The sequence below is a fragment of the Manis pentadactyla genome, chromosome 13 (assembly GCF_030020395.1).
Source record: "Manis pentadactyla isolate mManPen7 chromosome 13, mManPen7.hap1, whole genome shotgun sequence".
Taxonomy (NCBI): domain Eukaryota; kingdom Metazoa; phylum Chordata; class Mammalia; order Pholidota; family Manidae; genus Manis; species Manis pentadactyla.
This window is the reverse complement of record NC_080031.1, coordinates 93244030-93255822: the sequence shown is the minus strand read 5'-3', so window position 1 is coordinate 93255822 and position 11793 is coordinate 93244030.

The following is an 11793-nucleotide window of genomic DNA, read 5'->3' as shown; positions in this document are numbered from 1 at the left end:
TGACTACAGAGGCTGAGGATGAGGGGGAGAAGCATATGGAAGAATGGGAGGAGGGGGAGGGGGCAGAGGGGAAGGGAGGGAGGGGCAGGGGGAGTGGGGCTGTGGGCTCAGCCCTGGACATCCAGGCTGGTCCCCCTGCTTCTCAGCTCCTCCACCTGCCCGTCCCAGCCCCACAGCCACTACCTTGTGCCGGGCCTGGGCCCACCAGCTCCTTCCCGACCCAGGCTGCCCTGCCTGGCGTCCTGCTCCATCCTCTGAGCCCCAGCCTGCGAACCGCCCTGGGACTCCTCTTCTGTCCCCTCTCAGCCACTGTGCAGCAGGCAGGACCACACGCTGAGCAGAGCAGTCAGCCCATCCCGGCTGCCAGGCAGAGGGACCCCAGTCTGGGGACCTGTGCAGGTCTCATGTGGCCTTGCCTCTGGGCACCTGGGCCTCAGTTTCCCCAGGCACACCTTGAAGGTGGGTCAGCACCCCACCCCGCCCCAACAGTGGGGTTCTGGGCTGGGTCAGACCAGGGGTCAGGTGGGAAGTGTAGCTGGGGCTCAGGGGCTACTTAGTGTCTGCATCCATCCTTGCACAGAGAGGAGGAGGGGTCTAGCAGGTTGCCAGGGAAACAAGGTCCAACAAATAGTCCCCCCCACAGGCCTGCGGGCCTCTGTGGCAATGACCTCATCTGCCCACCAACCTTGTGCTGTGGGGGGTCCTGGGTGTGCAGGGGGGCTGCAGCCCCCGTGTTTGTGCTGGGCCCTCGTCCATGGAAACGGCTGGAGCTGGGTGGAGGGGCAGAGCCTGAGCCTGTGGTTATTAGCTGGGCAGCCCGAGATCCCCTCCCAGAGCAGGGAGAGGAGGGGAGGGGAGAGGTAGTGTTAGGGGAAATTCAGAGGGGCTGGGAGAGGGGAGGGAAGGGGTGAGGGGGAGGGAGGAGGGTCGGTAGTGGAGAGCCTGGGTGGGATGAGGATCCCAGTGGGGAATCCCTGACCCCCTCTGAGAGGCTGGGACTGGGGGTTCCTGGTCACCATCAGGTAACAGACATGATGTGTTGGGGGACAGGAGGCTCAGGGCTGGGGGGCCAGCTGCAGGCCTGAGGACTCATCAGGACGTGGTGTGACGTCCCCTGGGATCGTCCCTGAGACCCATGCACCGGCAGGGGCCGTCATGTCCCTGCACACAGGCTGCTTCCAGACAGGCCACCCGACAGGTCCGGACACCCTGCAGGCTGGTGGCATGCGCAGTTGCCCGTGGCGACCTCAGGCCACCGAATTCCGTTGTGTGGCTGGGTGTGCGTGATCAAGGTGCCCCTGTGCGCCCCTCGGGAGGCGCCGACTGGCGCTGCCCTTCCTCTGCTCTGCGCGCCTGCAGGCCCAGGAACATGCAGCCTCCACAGGGGATTCACACGACACTCAGGGCATCTCGTCTGTGAGGAACGTCCGCGCAGCCTACAGTCTGCTTTCTAACATCGCCAAGGACACCAGGTTCTTTTTCCAACCGGAGGTGCACGATGCCGCGCACTCATTTCTCCCAAATGTGCTGGGCGCACCCTCTGAGCCGCCCTCTGTCCTGGCCTCCTGGATTTCTGGGGTTTCAGACGACGTGGAAGTGTCCACAGAGTCACTCGGGGGGCTCTCGGGAGATTCGCCGAAAAATGACACTGAAAATCGAAACATCATTCCCAGCACAGAAGGAAGTCTAAGGGTCTCGGTACCCTAGGAAAGATGGGGAAAGGGTTATGGGAAGCAGGAAAAGAATCGGTGGAAAGGGAACTATGGAAATAAAAGCGAACCACTGGAAATGAAAATTGGAGGGTGAAAAGAAAAACTTTTTTAATGAAAATTTGAAAGATTAAGCCCAAGAAATCTAGTGAGAAAAAGGAAGGCCAGCCTCTTCCGGCTGGGGTGGTCACGTGACAGCACTAGCCATCCCCGTAAGGAGGGTCCCTTCCCCAGAAAAAGGCAAAGCTGGTGAAGAGAATGACCATCACCTCTACCCATCACCGAACCTGTCCTAATTGGCATACAGGCCTTGATGGAGGATGGCGGTAGACGTCCTGGGGTCCCAAGCACCTGGGCCATGCAGGAAACACAAAGGAGGAAACAGGAAAGGCCAGGCCCCCGGTGTCGCTGGGGAGCTATTGCCCGAACCCCACCCCGTCTTCTGTTCCTGTCCTGAGTGGGTGCTCGCTTGGGCTCCGTTGGCTGCGTTTATTATCTGCTGCCCAGGTCGGTGACCACCTGCACGCGGAACGCCGAGGATCCGTCATGGGCTGGGCCCAATGGAGCCAGGCTGTCCAGGCTTGAGGGCTGGTCTCCTCCTTCCTAGAGTCCAGGCCTGGCCAGGCCTACGAGAACCTCGGAATGAGCCTCTCGGGCAGGTGAGCCCGGAGGTCACGTCTGTCACATGCCCTGCTAGGTACGTTATCTGAGGTGCAAACAGGGAGCAAGGCTCTCGGGTGGGCTGGGTAGGGTCAGGGCTGAGGAGTGCCTCCTCGTCGCTCCCCTCCCTCCCTTCTCCCTCCTCCCTTCACACAATTCAAAGACTTCATCTCACAGGAACACTGTTGATTAAAGCAGTACTGTGATCAGAGGAGAGGTGGTCCTGCCCACATCCCTGGGAAATGCCTGGGTTGACTCACTCCCTGTTAACAGGGTTTACTTCTGAGTGGAGGCCCCCTGGGGGAATGTTTTATTCTCACTGTAGCTTAATTTTGCTTGATTTAAATACATTTGGTGTCTAAAAAGTGGAGGGGGTCTGAGTGTCTCACCCTGGCTCCAGGCTGAGGGGGCGGGGAGGCCTGGCCTGCCCACCCCCCCACTGCACACACCCTTACTGGGCACCTTGTATATGCAGATGCTGAGCTGAGGATGTCAACAGAACTAAGACTCTCCGCTTAAGGCAGGAGGGATGTTTTCAAGACACTGCACCCCACAAGGAACGGCCGACTGCTGGCTTTGATTACAGCTGCGGCCACCACCGCAGGAAGGGGAGAAGACGGCTCCAGTGTCTGCCCACAACTAGCCCCTGCCAGAGGGGAGGATACCCCGCCCACAGGAAGTGGCTAACCACGTGGGGCCTGCAGATGCCAGGCTGTGCCAGGACGCCCTCGTTGTGCTGGCTGCAGGCAGGACTCACACCTGAGAACCGGCCATGGCCCCAGGGCACCTGCCCTGTCTGGGTGCTGGTCCACGTACCCGAAGCAGGTGTGCTCCTGAGACCACGTGAGGGGGTGCACGACAAGTGGCCTGGTCCAAGAGCAGGGCTGCAGGACCCGGACTGTACCTGGGCCAGGGACACCTGGGCTGCAGGACTGCTCAGGTAAACTGAGAACACACGATTGGGCACAGGATGAGCACACCCCCAGAAGCGGCACCCAGAAGCAGACTCGAGGGCAAGGGCAGAATCCTGGGAGCCTGGGCACAGGGCTAGCATGCCTGCAGGGGCAAGGGGGCCAGGGGACCTTAGGCCTTCAGTTGAGGGAGGGCTGGCCCTGGCATCAGGGTGCCCAGGAGGAGAGATTGAAATGGAAGAAGCTGTGAGGGCAGGGTTGGCAGGCGGTGAGAAAGGGGTGGGTGCCTCGGGGCGTGGCCAGGGGCAGGTGTCAGGTGGAGTGGCCAGCAGGGGTGGTGTCTGGGGAGGAGTTCCTCCCAGGGAGGGTGGGTCTGAGAGCCCCATTCTCACCCCCTGGCAGGGTCCTTCTCTGGAGCAAACTCCCCCAGGGCACCCCATTGCCCCCGGCATTTGGAGTGGAGCTGAGTGGGGGCAGTGGGTGCCAGCCCTCCAGCTGAGGGGTGAGGCGAGCGGGGACTCCTCCCAGCCACACTGAGGGTAGGGGTGCTGGTCTAGGAGCCAAGGGTAGTCTGGAAGCGGCGGGTGGAAGGGCGAGCAGGGCAGGGGGACTAATAAGCAGTGCATGTAAGTGTGTGTGCATGGGTGTGTACATGTGGCAGTATGCTTGTGAATGTGCATGTGAGAGCATGTGAATGTGCACGTGTGCACATGTCACATGTGTGCATGAGAGAGGGTGTGAGTGCATGTGAGTGTGTGAGCCGAGATTTCTGGGAGGGCGCTGGGTCCCAGAGGAGCTGGGGGTGCGGTTAAGCCAATTCCCCCTTGTGGGTCACTGAGGTTGTGGGATGCGTGTGTCCTGGGCAGCCGGAGCAGGGCCTGGAAGCTTCTGGTATGTGGAGTTGCTGGCCGTGCTCTGGGTGTCCTAGGGCCGGGCGGTGTGGACTGTTATGGAGACCCAGCCCCGCCAGTTTAGGCCCAGGCATCGGTCCTCATGCAGGCTGGGGTGTCCTTTGGGGCACGTCCCCTTGGTGTTCCCTGTGCGGCTTGATTCTGCATTTGGACTCATGGTCCCAGCTCTGCCCTGTGGGGTGTGGGACTTCCATGGAGCTCATCTCTCAGGAGGCACCCAGAGACGGCAAGAGCTCTCTGGAGGCCACCCTGGAAAGGATGTTGCTCACCATCACCGACGGTGGCCAGTGATGGTGACGTTGCTGGGGGCAGGGGGCAGTTTCCACGCCAAATAGCTCACCAGGGCCACATGATGAGCACATGAAGCTGAGGATGACATGGGGGCTGTAAAGGTTTTATTACCAGCATCTGGGCCTCTGGGCCTCCCCTGGCTGCTGCCTGGGTCTGATTTCTGCCAAGTATGTGACTTGTCATGCTGGGGAATGTCTCCGCGGTGAGGCTGGGCCTGATTCCCATGCCCCACAGGCAAGGGGGGCTTGGGGCACGCCTCCACTCCCCCACCTGCCCGGCAGCTGACATCTTGGGGTACATAGTGGTGCTCAGTGTGAAATAGGCTTGGAGAACACAGGCGGGCCTCACAGAAACCAGCTCTTCTTGAGACGGGGTCCCCTTGGCACTCATGCCAGGGGTCAGCTGTCCGAGTCCCACAGCCCTCTCCCTGTCCTGGAGGGCTGATTGCCACTGGACAGCACCTGGTCCAGGGTCTTGGGGGGGCTTGCGAGGGTCCCCAAGGTACCCAGCTGCTCTGCACGCTTAACGTGGTGAAGTCTGTGGCCGCATCTGTTGGCAGTGACATACCTCCCAGGCTGGTTCTGTGCGGGGCTGGCAGGGACTGTCCCCAAACCCGCCCCTGGGTGACCAGGGTAGCTGCAGGCCTGGTGAGGGCCCCCTGTGCAGGCTTCAGGGTCCCTGTCTCAGCCTCAGGCAGAAGGTTCTTGAACAGCTGGGCTTGGCCTCGACTGGGGACACACTACAGCAGACTTGGGGAATGCAGGGCCTCTCCCTGCCCTGAGGGTGGAAGCCGCCCAGTAGCCACACCAAGGTCACAGCCTGGGAAGGGCAGGGCTCCTGGCTCGGCTGGGTATCTGGACCGCTGGGCCTTCTGATCACACCCAGGGCTGTAGACAGGACCCAGGGCAGGGCTGTGTCCCCAGACCAGACCCAGGGCAGGGCATTGTCCCCTAACGACAGGTTCCAGACTCCCGGGAGCTTTTCTGGTGTCTGCATCTCCCCCAGCTGGGGTCTGAGACCCGGAGGCCTTGGGGAGGTGGAGAGTGGGCTGGGTAAGACAGACCTCCTCTCACCCAATGCCTGGGGCCTCCCCTGGACTGGTGCGGGATGGGGGCCGCCCCTCCTTATTCACGGGGCAGCCCAGGCCCCTCTGGGAAGTCTCAGCCCAGGCAGCGGCAGCGAGGTGGGGTCCAGGACAGCCCGGCTGCCTGATGCCTCTCTACCCCTGGGCCCAGCCTGGTGCCGAGTGCCTGAGAGCCCGGGTGGGGGGGCGCCCTCTGCTCTCTGCACTCCCTCCTGCCCCCGCCCAGTGGCCACGGCTGCCCCGGGCCCTGAGGGCACTCTGGCCTCCCCAGGTGGGGCGGGTCAGCCCACAGCCCCTGTCCCAGCCAGTCCGATGGCCTCCAGGAGGGACAGAGCCCTTTGTCCACCTACCTGGCCTTGGACCTGCAGGAGTGGGGAAACCGAGCCTGAGCCACCTCCCCGCTCAGAGCTCAAGGGCACAGGTCGGCTGCAGACCCTGGGTGAGGGGGTGTCAGCGGAGGCAGCCATGGAGCCGCTTGTCCTCCCTTTCCTGGGGTCAGCCATCTCAGCAGAGGCAGCTGGGCGGCCTCCTCCCCATCCCCGAGGGGCCTGTCCCTGCAGCACCCGCTCCCTGAGCCTCTGCTCACGGTCAGGCTGGTCCCCACAATCTCTCTGCGGTCTGTCTCCTTGCTAAGGCCCCAAGCGCAGAAAGCCCGGGGCTGCCGCATGTCCCTGTGGGTCAGCTCCAGCTGCCCACAGCCTTTGGCCGGCGTCCCCTCCTTTCCTGTGGCCTGCGCCCTTTCAGGCCTTTGAACTGGCTGCCCTGACCCTCTCATCCTATCATGCAAGACCCAGGCTGCTGCCTCCTCCTGCAGGCAGCCCTTCCAGAGTGACTGCGCCAGCCAAAGTGCACCTGTGAGGGAAAACATTTCTGTTCTCAGTGAGAGCGTCTGTCCTGTTCTCAAAGACAGCCAGCCCTGAGGAGAGGGGGCCTTTCTGGGGTCAGGGAGGGCTGGCTGTGGAGAGCCAGTAGCTGGGTCCTTGGCATGATATGTATTGGGGCTTGCACACAGAGGGAGGCCTAACTGGTCCCGTCTGCAGCCTGAGAACCCGCTCCGGAGAGGGCCAGTGGTCTGGGCTGGCTGCCTGGTACCCGGGGGTGGGGGCTGAGCAGCCCGGAGACTACCTCCGCCTTCCTGCACTGCAGGTCCAGGGTCAGAGGAGTATTATGTAAATACTGCTTGAGCTGGGCCTGGGTTCTGGGGGATTAGGTCACCCTCCTCTCTCCGGGGGAGCAGAGCTGGCGTGGAGGGCTGGGGAGGGGCCGGGACTGGACCAGGCCTCCCAGAGGGGTGTTCAGCAGGGCAGCAGAGGCAGACCACAGTGCACTCTGGGTGGAGAGGGAACCCAGGGGGCCGGGCCTCTGCCTGCCCTTTCCCAGCCCCAGCCCCTCCCGCAGGGCCTGGATGCCCAGCCTGCTCCGTTCTTTTCCAAGAGGCTGTGAGCCCTGCAGGGGGGCCTCAGTGCGGTCGCTGCTCCAGAAGTGCACAGAATGAAGAACAAGAGCACCCAGCCTGACTCCCAGAGGGTGGGGGCTGGCGGCTGGTGAGATGTCTGAACACCTAGCCCAGCGAGAGCCTGAAGGAGCTGACAGGCCACGAGCCCTTCAGGAGAGAACGTTCCAGAAGGAGAGACAGTGACCCAAACCCAGTAGCAGAGGAACAAGTGACTCAAGAGAAAGCTGAGAATGGAAAAGCCAGGTGACCTACGGGCACTGTGGGCACTCTGGGAGTATGTCATGGGCACTGTGGGCACCTGTGCATGTCCTGGGGGCACTTGGCACTCCACAGGCACAGGGGTGCCCACGCACAGCACGTGGAGCCCGTATTCGGGCAGGCAGCCTCCCTGCGGGAGCGTCCAAGGGGTGTTGCTGTCCCCACATCCATGGGTCCCCACATCCGCCTCCCCTTGTGGAATTCTGGCCCCCTGGGCTTAGGCTGTGAGGGATGCAGGCTTGCTGCCCCCTGCATCTCCTGGGGATCTGGGCCCTGGAGGTCAGAGCTTCACTGGGGAGCTGCCGGCCTCTACCTCCTGCCCCCAGCCCACAGTTCCTGGCTGGGAGGAGGGTTTGGGGAGGCGGCAGACACAGAGCGAGAGGTCAGATGCCCCTGCCCTGGAGCTGTAACCAGGGGTGGCAGGTGATGGACCTGGTTCTGTCCTGGTGTGGGGAGGGCACACTCTGGGACCATGTGTAGGGCAGGGCGGGGGCGCCCTGTGCGAGAATGGCCTGCTCTCCTGCCCACCTGCAGGGCTGGGCCTGGTGTCCCTGCCAGCAGCCCAGGTGGGGCTAGGCTACTCACCCTGTCATCCATCTGCCCCGGGAGTGGGAGCTGAAGGTGGCGCTTCCCCTGTCCAAACCTCCCTGGTGGGGCTCAGACCCTCGTGTCTGCCACTGCACAGGGTCCTGGTGTCTGGTTGGAGCACCGGAAGCACCATTCAAATCAGCTTGCTAGGCAGCCCTAAGCAGGCTGCAAGCATGCCCATCTGTGCACCTGCAGGCACACGTGTGTGCAGGGGCACCTGCGTGCAAGGCAGACACACCAACCTAGGACCAAAAGCTCTGAGGGGGACCGGTGGGGCACGGAACTGGAACGCAGGCATGTCAGTGCCCCTCGGGCACAAGGAGGAGCCTGTGCCCCACTCATCTGCCCAGCTGCCAAGGAGGCTTGGATGGCTCCCAGGTCCCAGGGCACAGGGACCTCCAGTGCTCCACCTGCCAGTGTCCCTTCTGTCACCCCCAGCTGCCTGTCCTCCAGCCCCTCCAGTCCCCTCTAGGCCCCCCAACCCCTCCGGCCCCCGATCTCACCTCCCACTTAACCTGCCCAGTTGCACAGAAGCTGCGCCTCATCACACAAGTCCATTGCACAGTCCACCTGCCCACCTGCCCGGTGCCCTGGGCCTGGTTCACTGGGCCCCCAGCTGTGGTCAGTGGACTCAGCCACCACAGACAGTGGGTAGTTGTCCTGGGGTCCGAGCTGGCTGGCTCTCCATGGGGGTCAGGAAGTGGCATGGGGGCTGCTCCCAGCCTCCTTGGGCCCACCTCCTCCTACCGAAGGACACCTTCCTCCCTGGGTGGCAGCCCCAGGGTGTCTCCCGCCAGCCTAGGGTCTCCCTCCCTCAGAAGAGAGTCTCCCAGAAGAGGTCCCCCAGAGGCCACCTGTCCTGCAGCAGCAGACATGGGGAACTCTGAACCAGCTCCATCCACTGACCCTGGGGCTGGGGAGCCTGTGGCATGGGTGCCTGCTGTCTCCGCCTCTGGGTGGGTCCCCAGTCTCTACTGTCTGTGGGGGCTGTGGACAGGCTCACACCTTGGGAAGCCCTGTCTTCCAGGCTGTGGGCATAGAGGTTGTGGGGGCTTTATGGGGGCTTGGATTCCAAGATTTAAGGGGCTGGGTCATGAGACCACGGGTCCCAGGCTGCCCCAGAGAGCATGGGGCACACGCTTCTTGGGGCAGCGTCCCAGCCCCACCTTGTATGAGGCCATGGGGCAGCTCTGCCCACGGGGGCAGGACCCCTGGGGTGATCCCATGGGGCTGTGGATGCCCAGGAACCTCGGCAAGTGTGCCCAGAATATAGAAGCTCAGATAGCTGTGTTTACTGCCCTGCTCCCCTACTAGTCACTGTCACCATCTACAGGCCCAGGTCCCACTTTCTACAGGGCAACCAGAGAGTTCTTCCTGGAGGAGGGACCACAGAAATAGCTTACTGCCCAGTAGAGGGCAAGCCCCAGGGAAGGAGTGGCAGAGGGGGTGGGTTGGGTGGGGCTGGAACTGAGGACACCACAAAATCCTGCCCACACCCTGTGGGACTGTGTTAGGTCTGGGCCCTGGGAGCAGCAGAGGACCCCGAGGCCTCTGATGTGTGTGCATGTGAGTGTGCATGCACACGCCTGAGAAAGGATGTGTTCACGGGTGGCTTTGTGATTCCATGTATGGTTTTGTAGTGCTGTGTGTTTGGCTTCATTGGTTCTGTATATAGTTTTTTGTGTATGGTTTCAGGTTCCACGTGTAGCTTTGTGGTATCATGTGTGGCTTTGTGGCTCTCTGTGTAGTTTACTGTGTATGGTTTCACGGTTCTGTGCGAGGCTGCATGGCATGTGTGCACGCATGCTGTGTGTGTGCACCACCCCACTTAGGCCCCACAGTGACCCCAGAGACTATTACTTGGACTCACTTCACAGATTGGGAAACTGAGGTAAGGGGGGGTTTAGGACTCATGAGTTCTCAGGGGTAGGGTTGGTCGGCTGTAGCTTCCTGCCTCCCCCTTCAGAGTTAACAGGCACCCAGGAGCTCCACTCCCTGCTGAGCGGTGTCGTCCTGTCAGTGTCGCCATCCCGACATCTGTGGCACCATGAGCCTGAGGGGGCAGCCAGGCCAGGGCTGCACAGCCTGGAGCTCCCCATGGCTGTTTCTGCCTGAGGCCAAGCCCCCCAACAATGTGCGTAGCAGGCGAAGCCCATGTGGGGCATGGTTCCCCAAGCTCACGGCTGCTCTGGGAGGTTGGAAGCTCACAGTGGGGAGACTGCAGGGGTCTCCATGCGGAGTCAGCTAGACACAGGGTGTTGGGCTAAGCCACACACTGCACCCCACCCATGCATGCCCAGCTGAGGGCCACCCTTCTCCCTTTGCCCTAGCCCCTCACTCCTGAGCCCAGGAAGTGTGGACTTTCCCGCCACACGCACGCGGTTTGGAACCTGTCTAGCTAGCTGGTCCTGACTGGCAGCCTGGGAACATGGCAGGCCTGCTTCTGGGCCGGGCTGGGGAGGCCTGCAGAGGGCTTCCTCCTTGAACCCCAGTGGGGTTGGGGGCCGCAGAGAGCTGTGTTCTGTGCTCTGTGGTGTCCCAGCCTGCAGAGAATGGGTGATCTGTTGGAGACTCCCCAGGGGCTGAGCTCACCCTCCAGGAACCCCTGGTCCCCTATCACTAGGCCTGTTTCCTTCTAGTCCCACCATGAGAAGGAGATTCCTAAAATCAAGCTCTAGTACCTTTTAAAAACAGTTAATGTGGTTCATTTACACTTGAGAGGTGGGGGTTCTGTTCCAGGTGGTAAAATAAACCCAAAGGGAGTAAACGGAGTGAGCCCAAGGCTGGCCCTGCTTGTCCTGGCTTTGAGCAGCATGGGCCCTGGGAGGCTCAGGACCTGAGTGGAAGGGTGTGGATGCCACGCTTTGGGTGGCACTCACCCTGGTCTCGTGAGGTGACTTTCATCCACCCATTTCCCCGGTGAGGACGCTGAGGCTCTGGGTGGTGAGGGAGGCCCTGGCCGGGCTGTGCAGGTGGACTTAGGATTCCCTCTCAAGGGGTGGGGCTCTCTGAGTGGCTGAGAACCCTGAGGCTGCCCCAAAGGCCTAGGGGGAGCACCTGGACCTCTGGTGGTCCAGAGAAAGTCTGCTCCCAAGCAGGGGGCCCCCTCCTCTAGAAGGGGTGATGGGCTGGGACCCCATGTGGGACAGGACCAAGACATTGGGCAGTGTCCCTGTCACCCTTTGGCTGCGATGAGTCCTGGCCCATGTGGGTGGGTGGGGACCACAGCTTTGGAGGAGGAGGGGTTATTTCTAACAGGCTTCAAGGGCAGACCCACCCCTCTCCCCACCCTCAGGGGCTGCCAGGCCCCTCTGACCTTCACCCTGCTCTGCTGATCTCTCTTGGGCTCAGGCTTCTGCCCCGGGACCCCAGCAGCAGCATCTTTCAAGTTTCCACACCACCCAGAGCATCCCTCCTGCTTTGTGAACTCCTATTCCCACTGCAAAGCCCATCTCAAATGCCCCCTCTCCTGGGCTACCTGTCCTGAGTATACTCCCTGGAGGGAGGGCTGGACACTGGTCCCTGGACTCTGTCCTGACCTTCCCCCAGCCCGTGTGGGGTCTGAGCTCCTTTGGTCTGGCCTGGGGTAGAGCGAATAAACCATTCAGTGAATGAACCAACCACAGAGCAGATGGAAGGCAGGACACCCAGATGAGGGAAACTGAGGCTTGGAGAAGCAAGGGAGCCAGTGGAGGCTGCGCAGGGGCCTCCCTGGGCCAACTGCCAGCACACATGATTGTTTCTCTCCCTTGTGCAGCTGCCGGCCTGACTCGGGGGACACAGCTTCGGGGTGGCTTTTCAGTGACACTCCCACCTGGGCGGTGTCCCAGCCCTCTCAACAGGAAGAATACTGCCTTTTGGGCCTGGCCCTTGCATGGAACTTGAGAAATGAGGCCTTTGGGGACCCAGCTGGACCGTGCCTTCC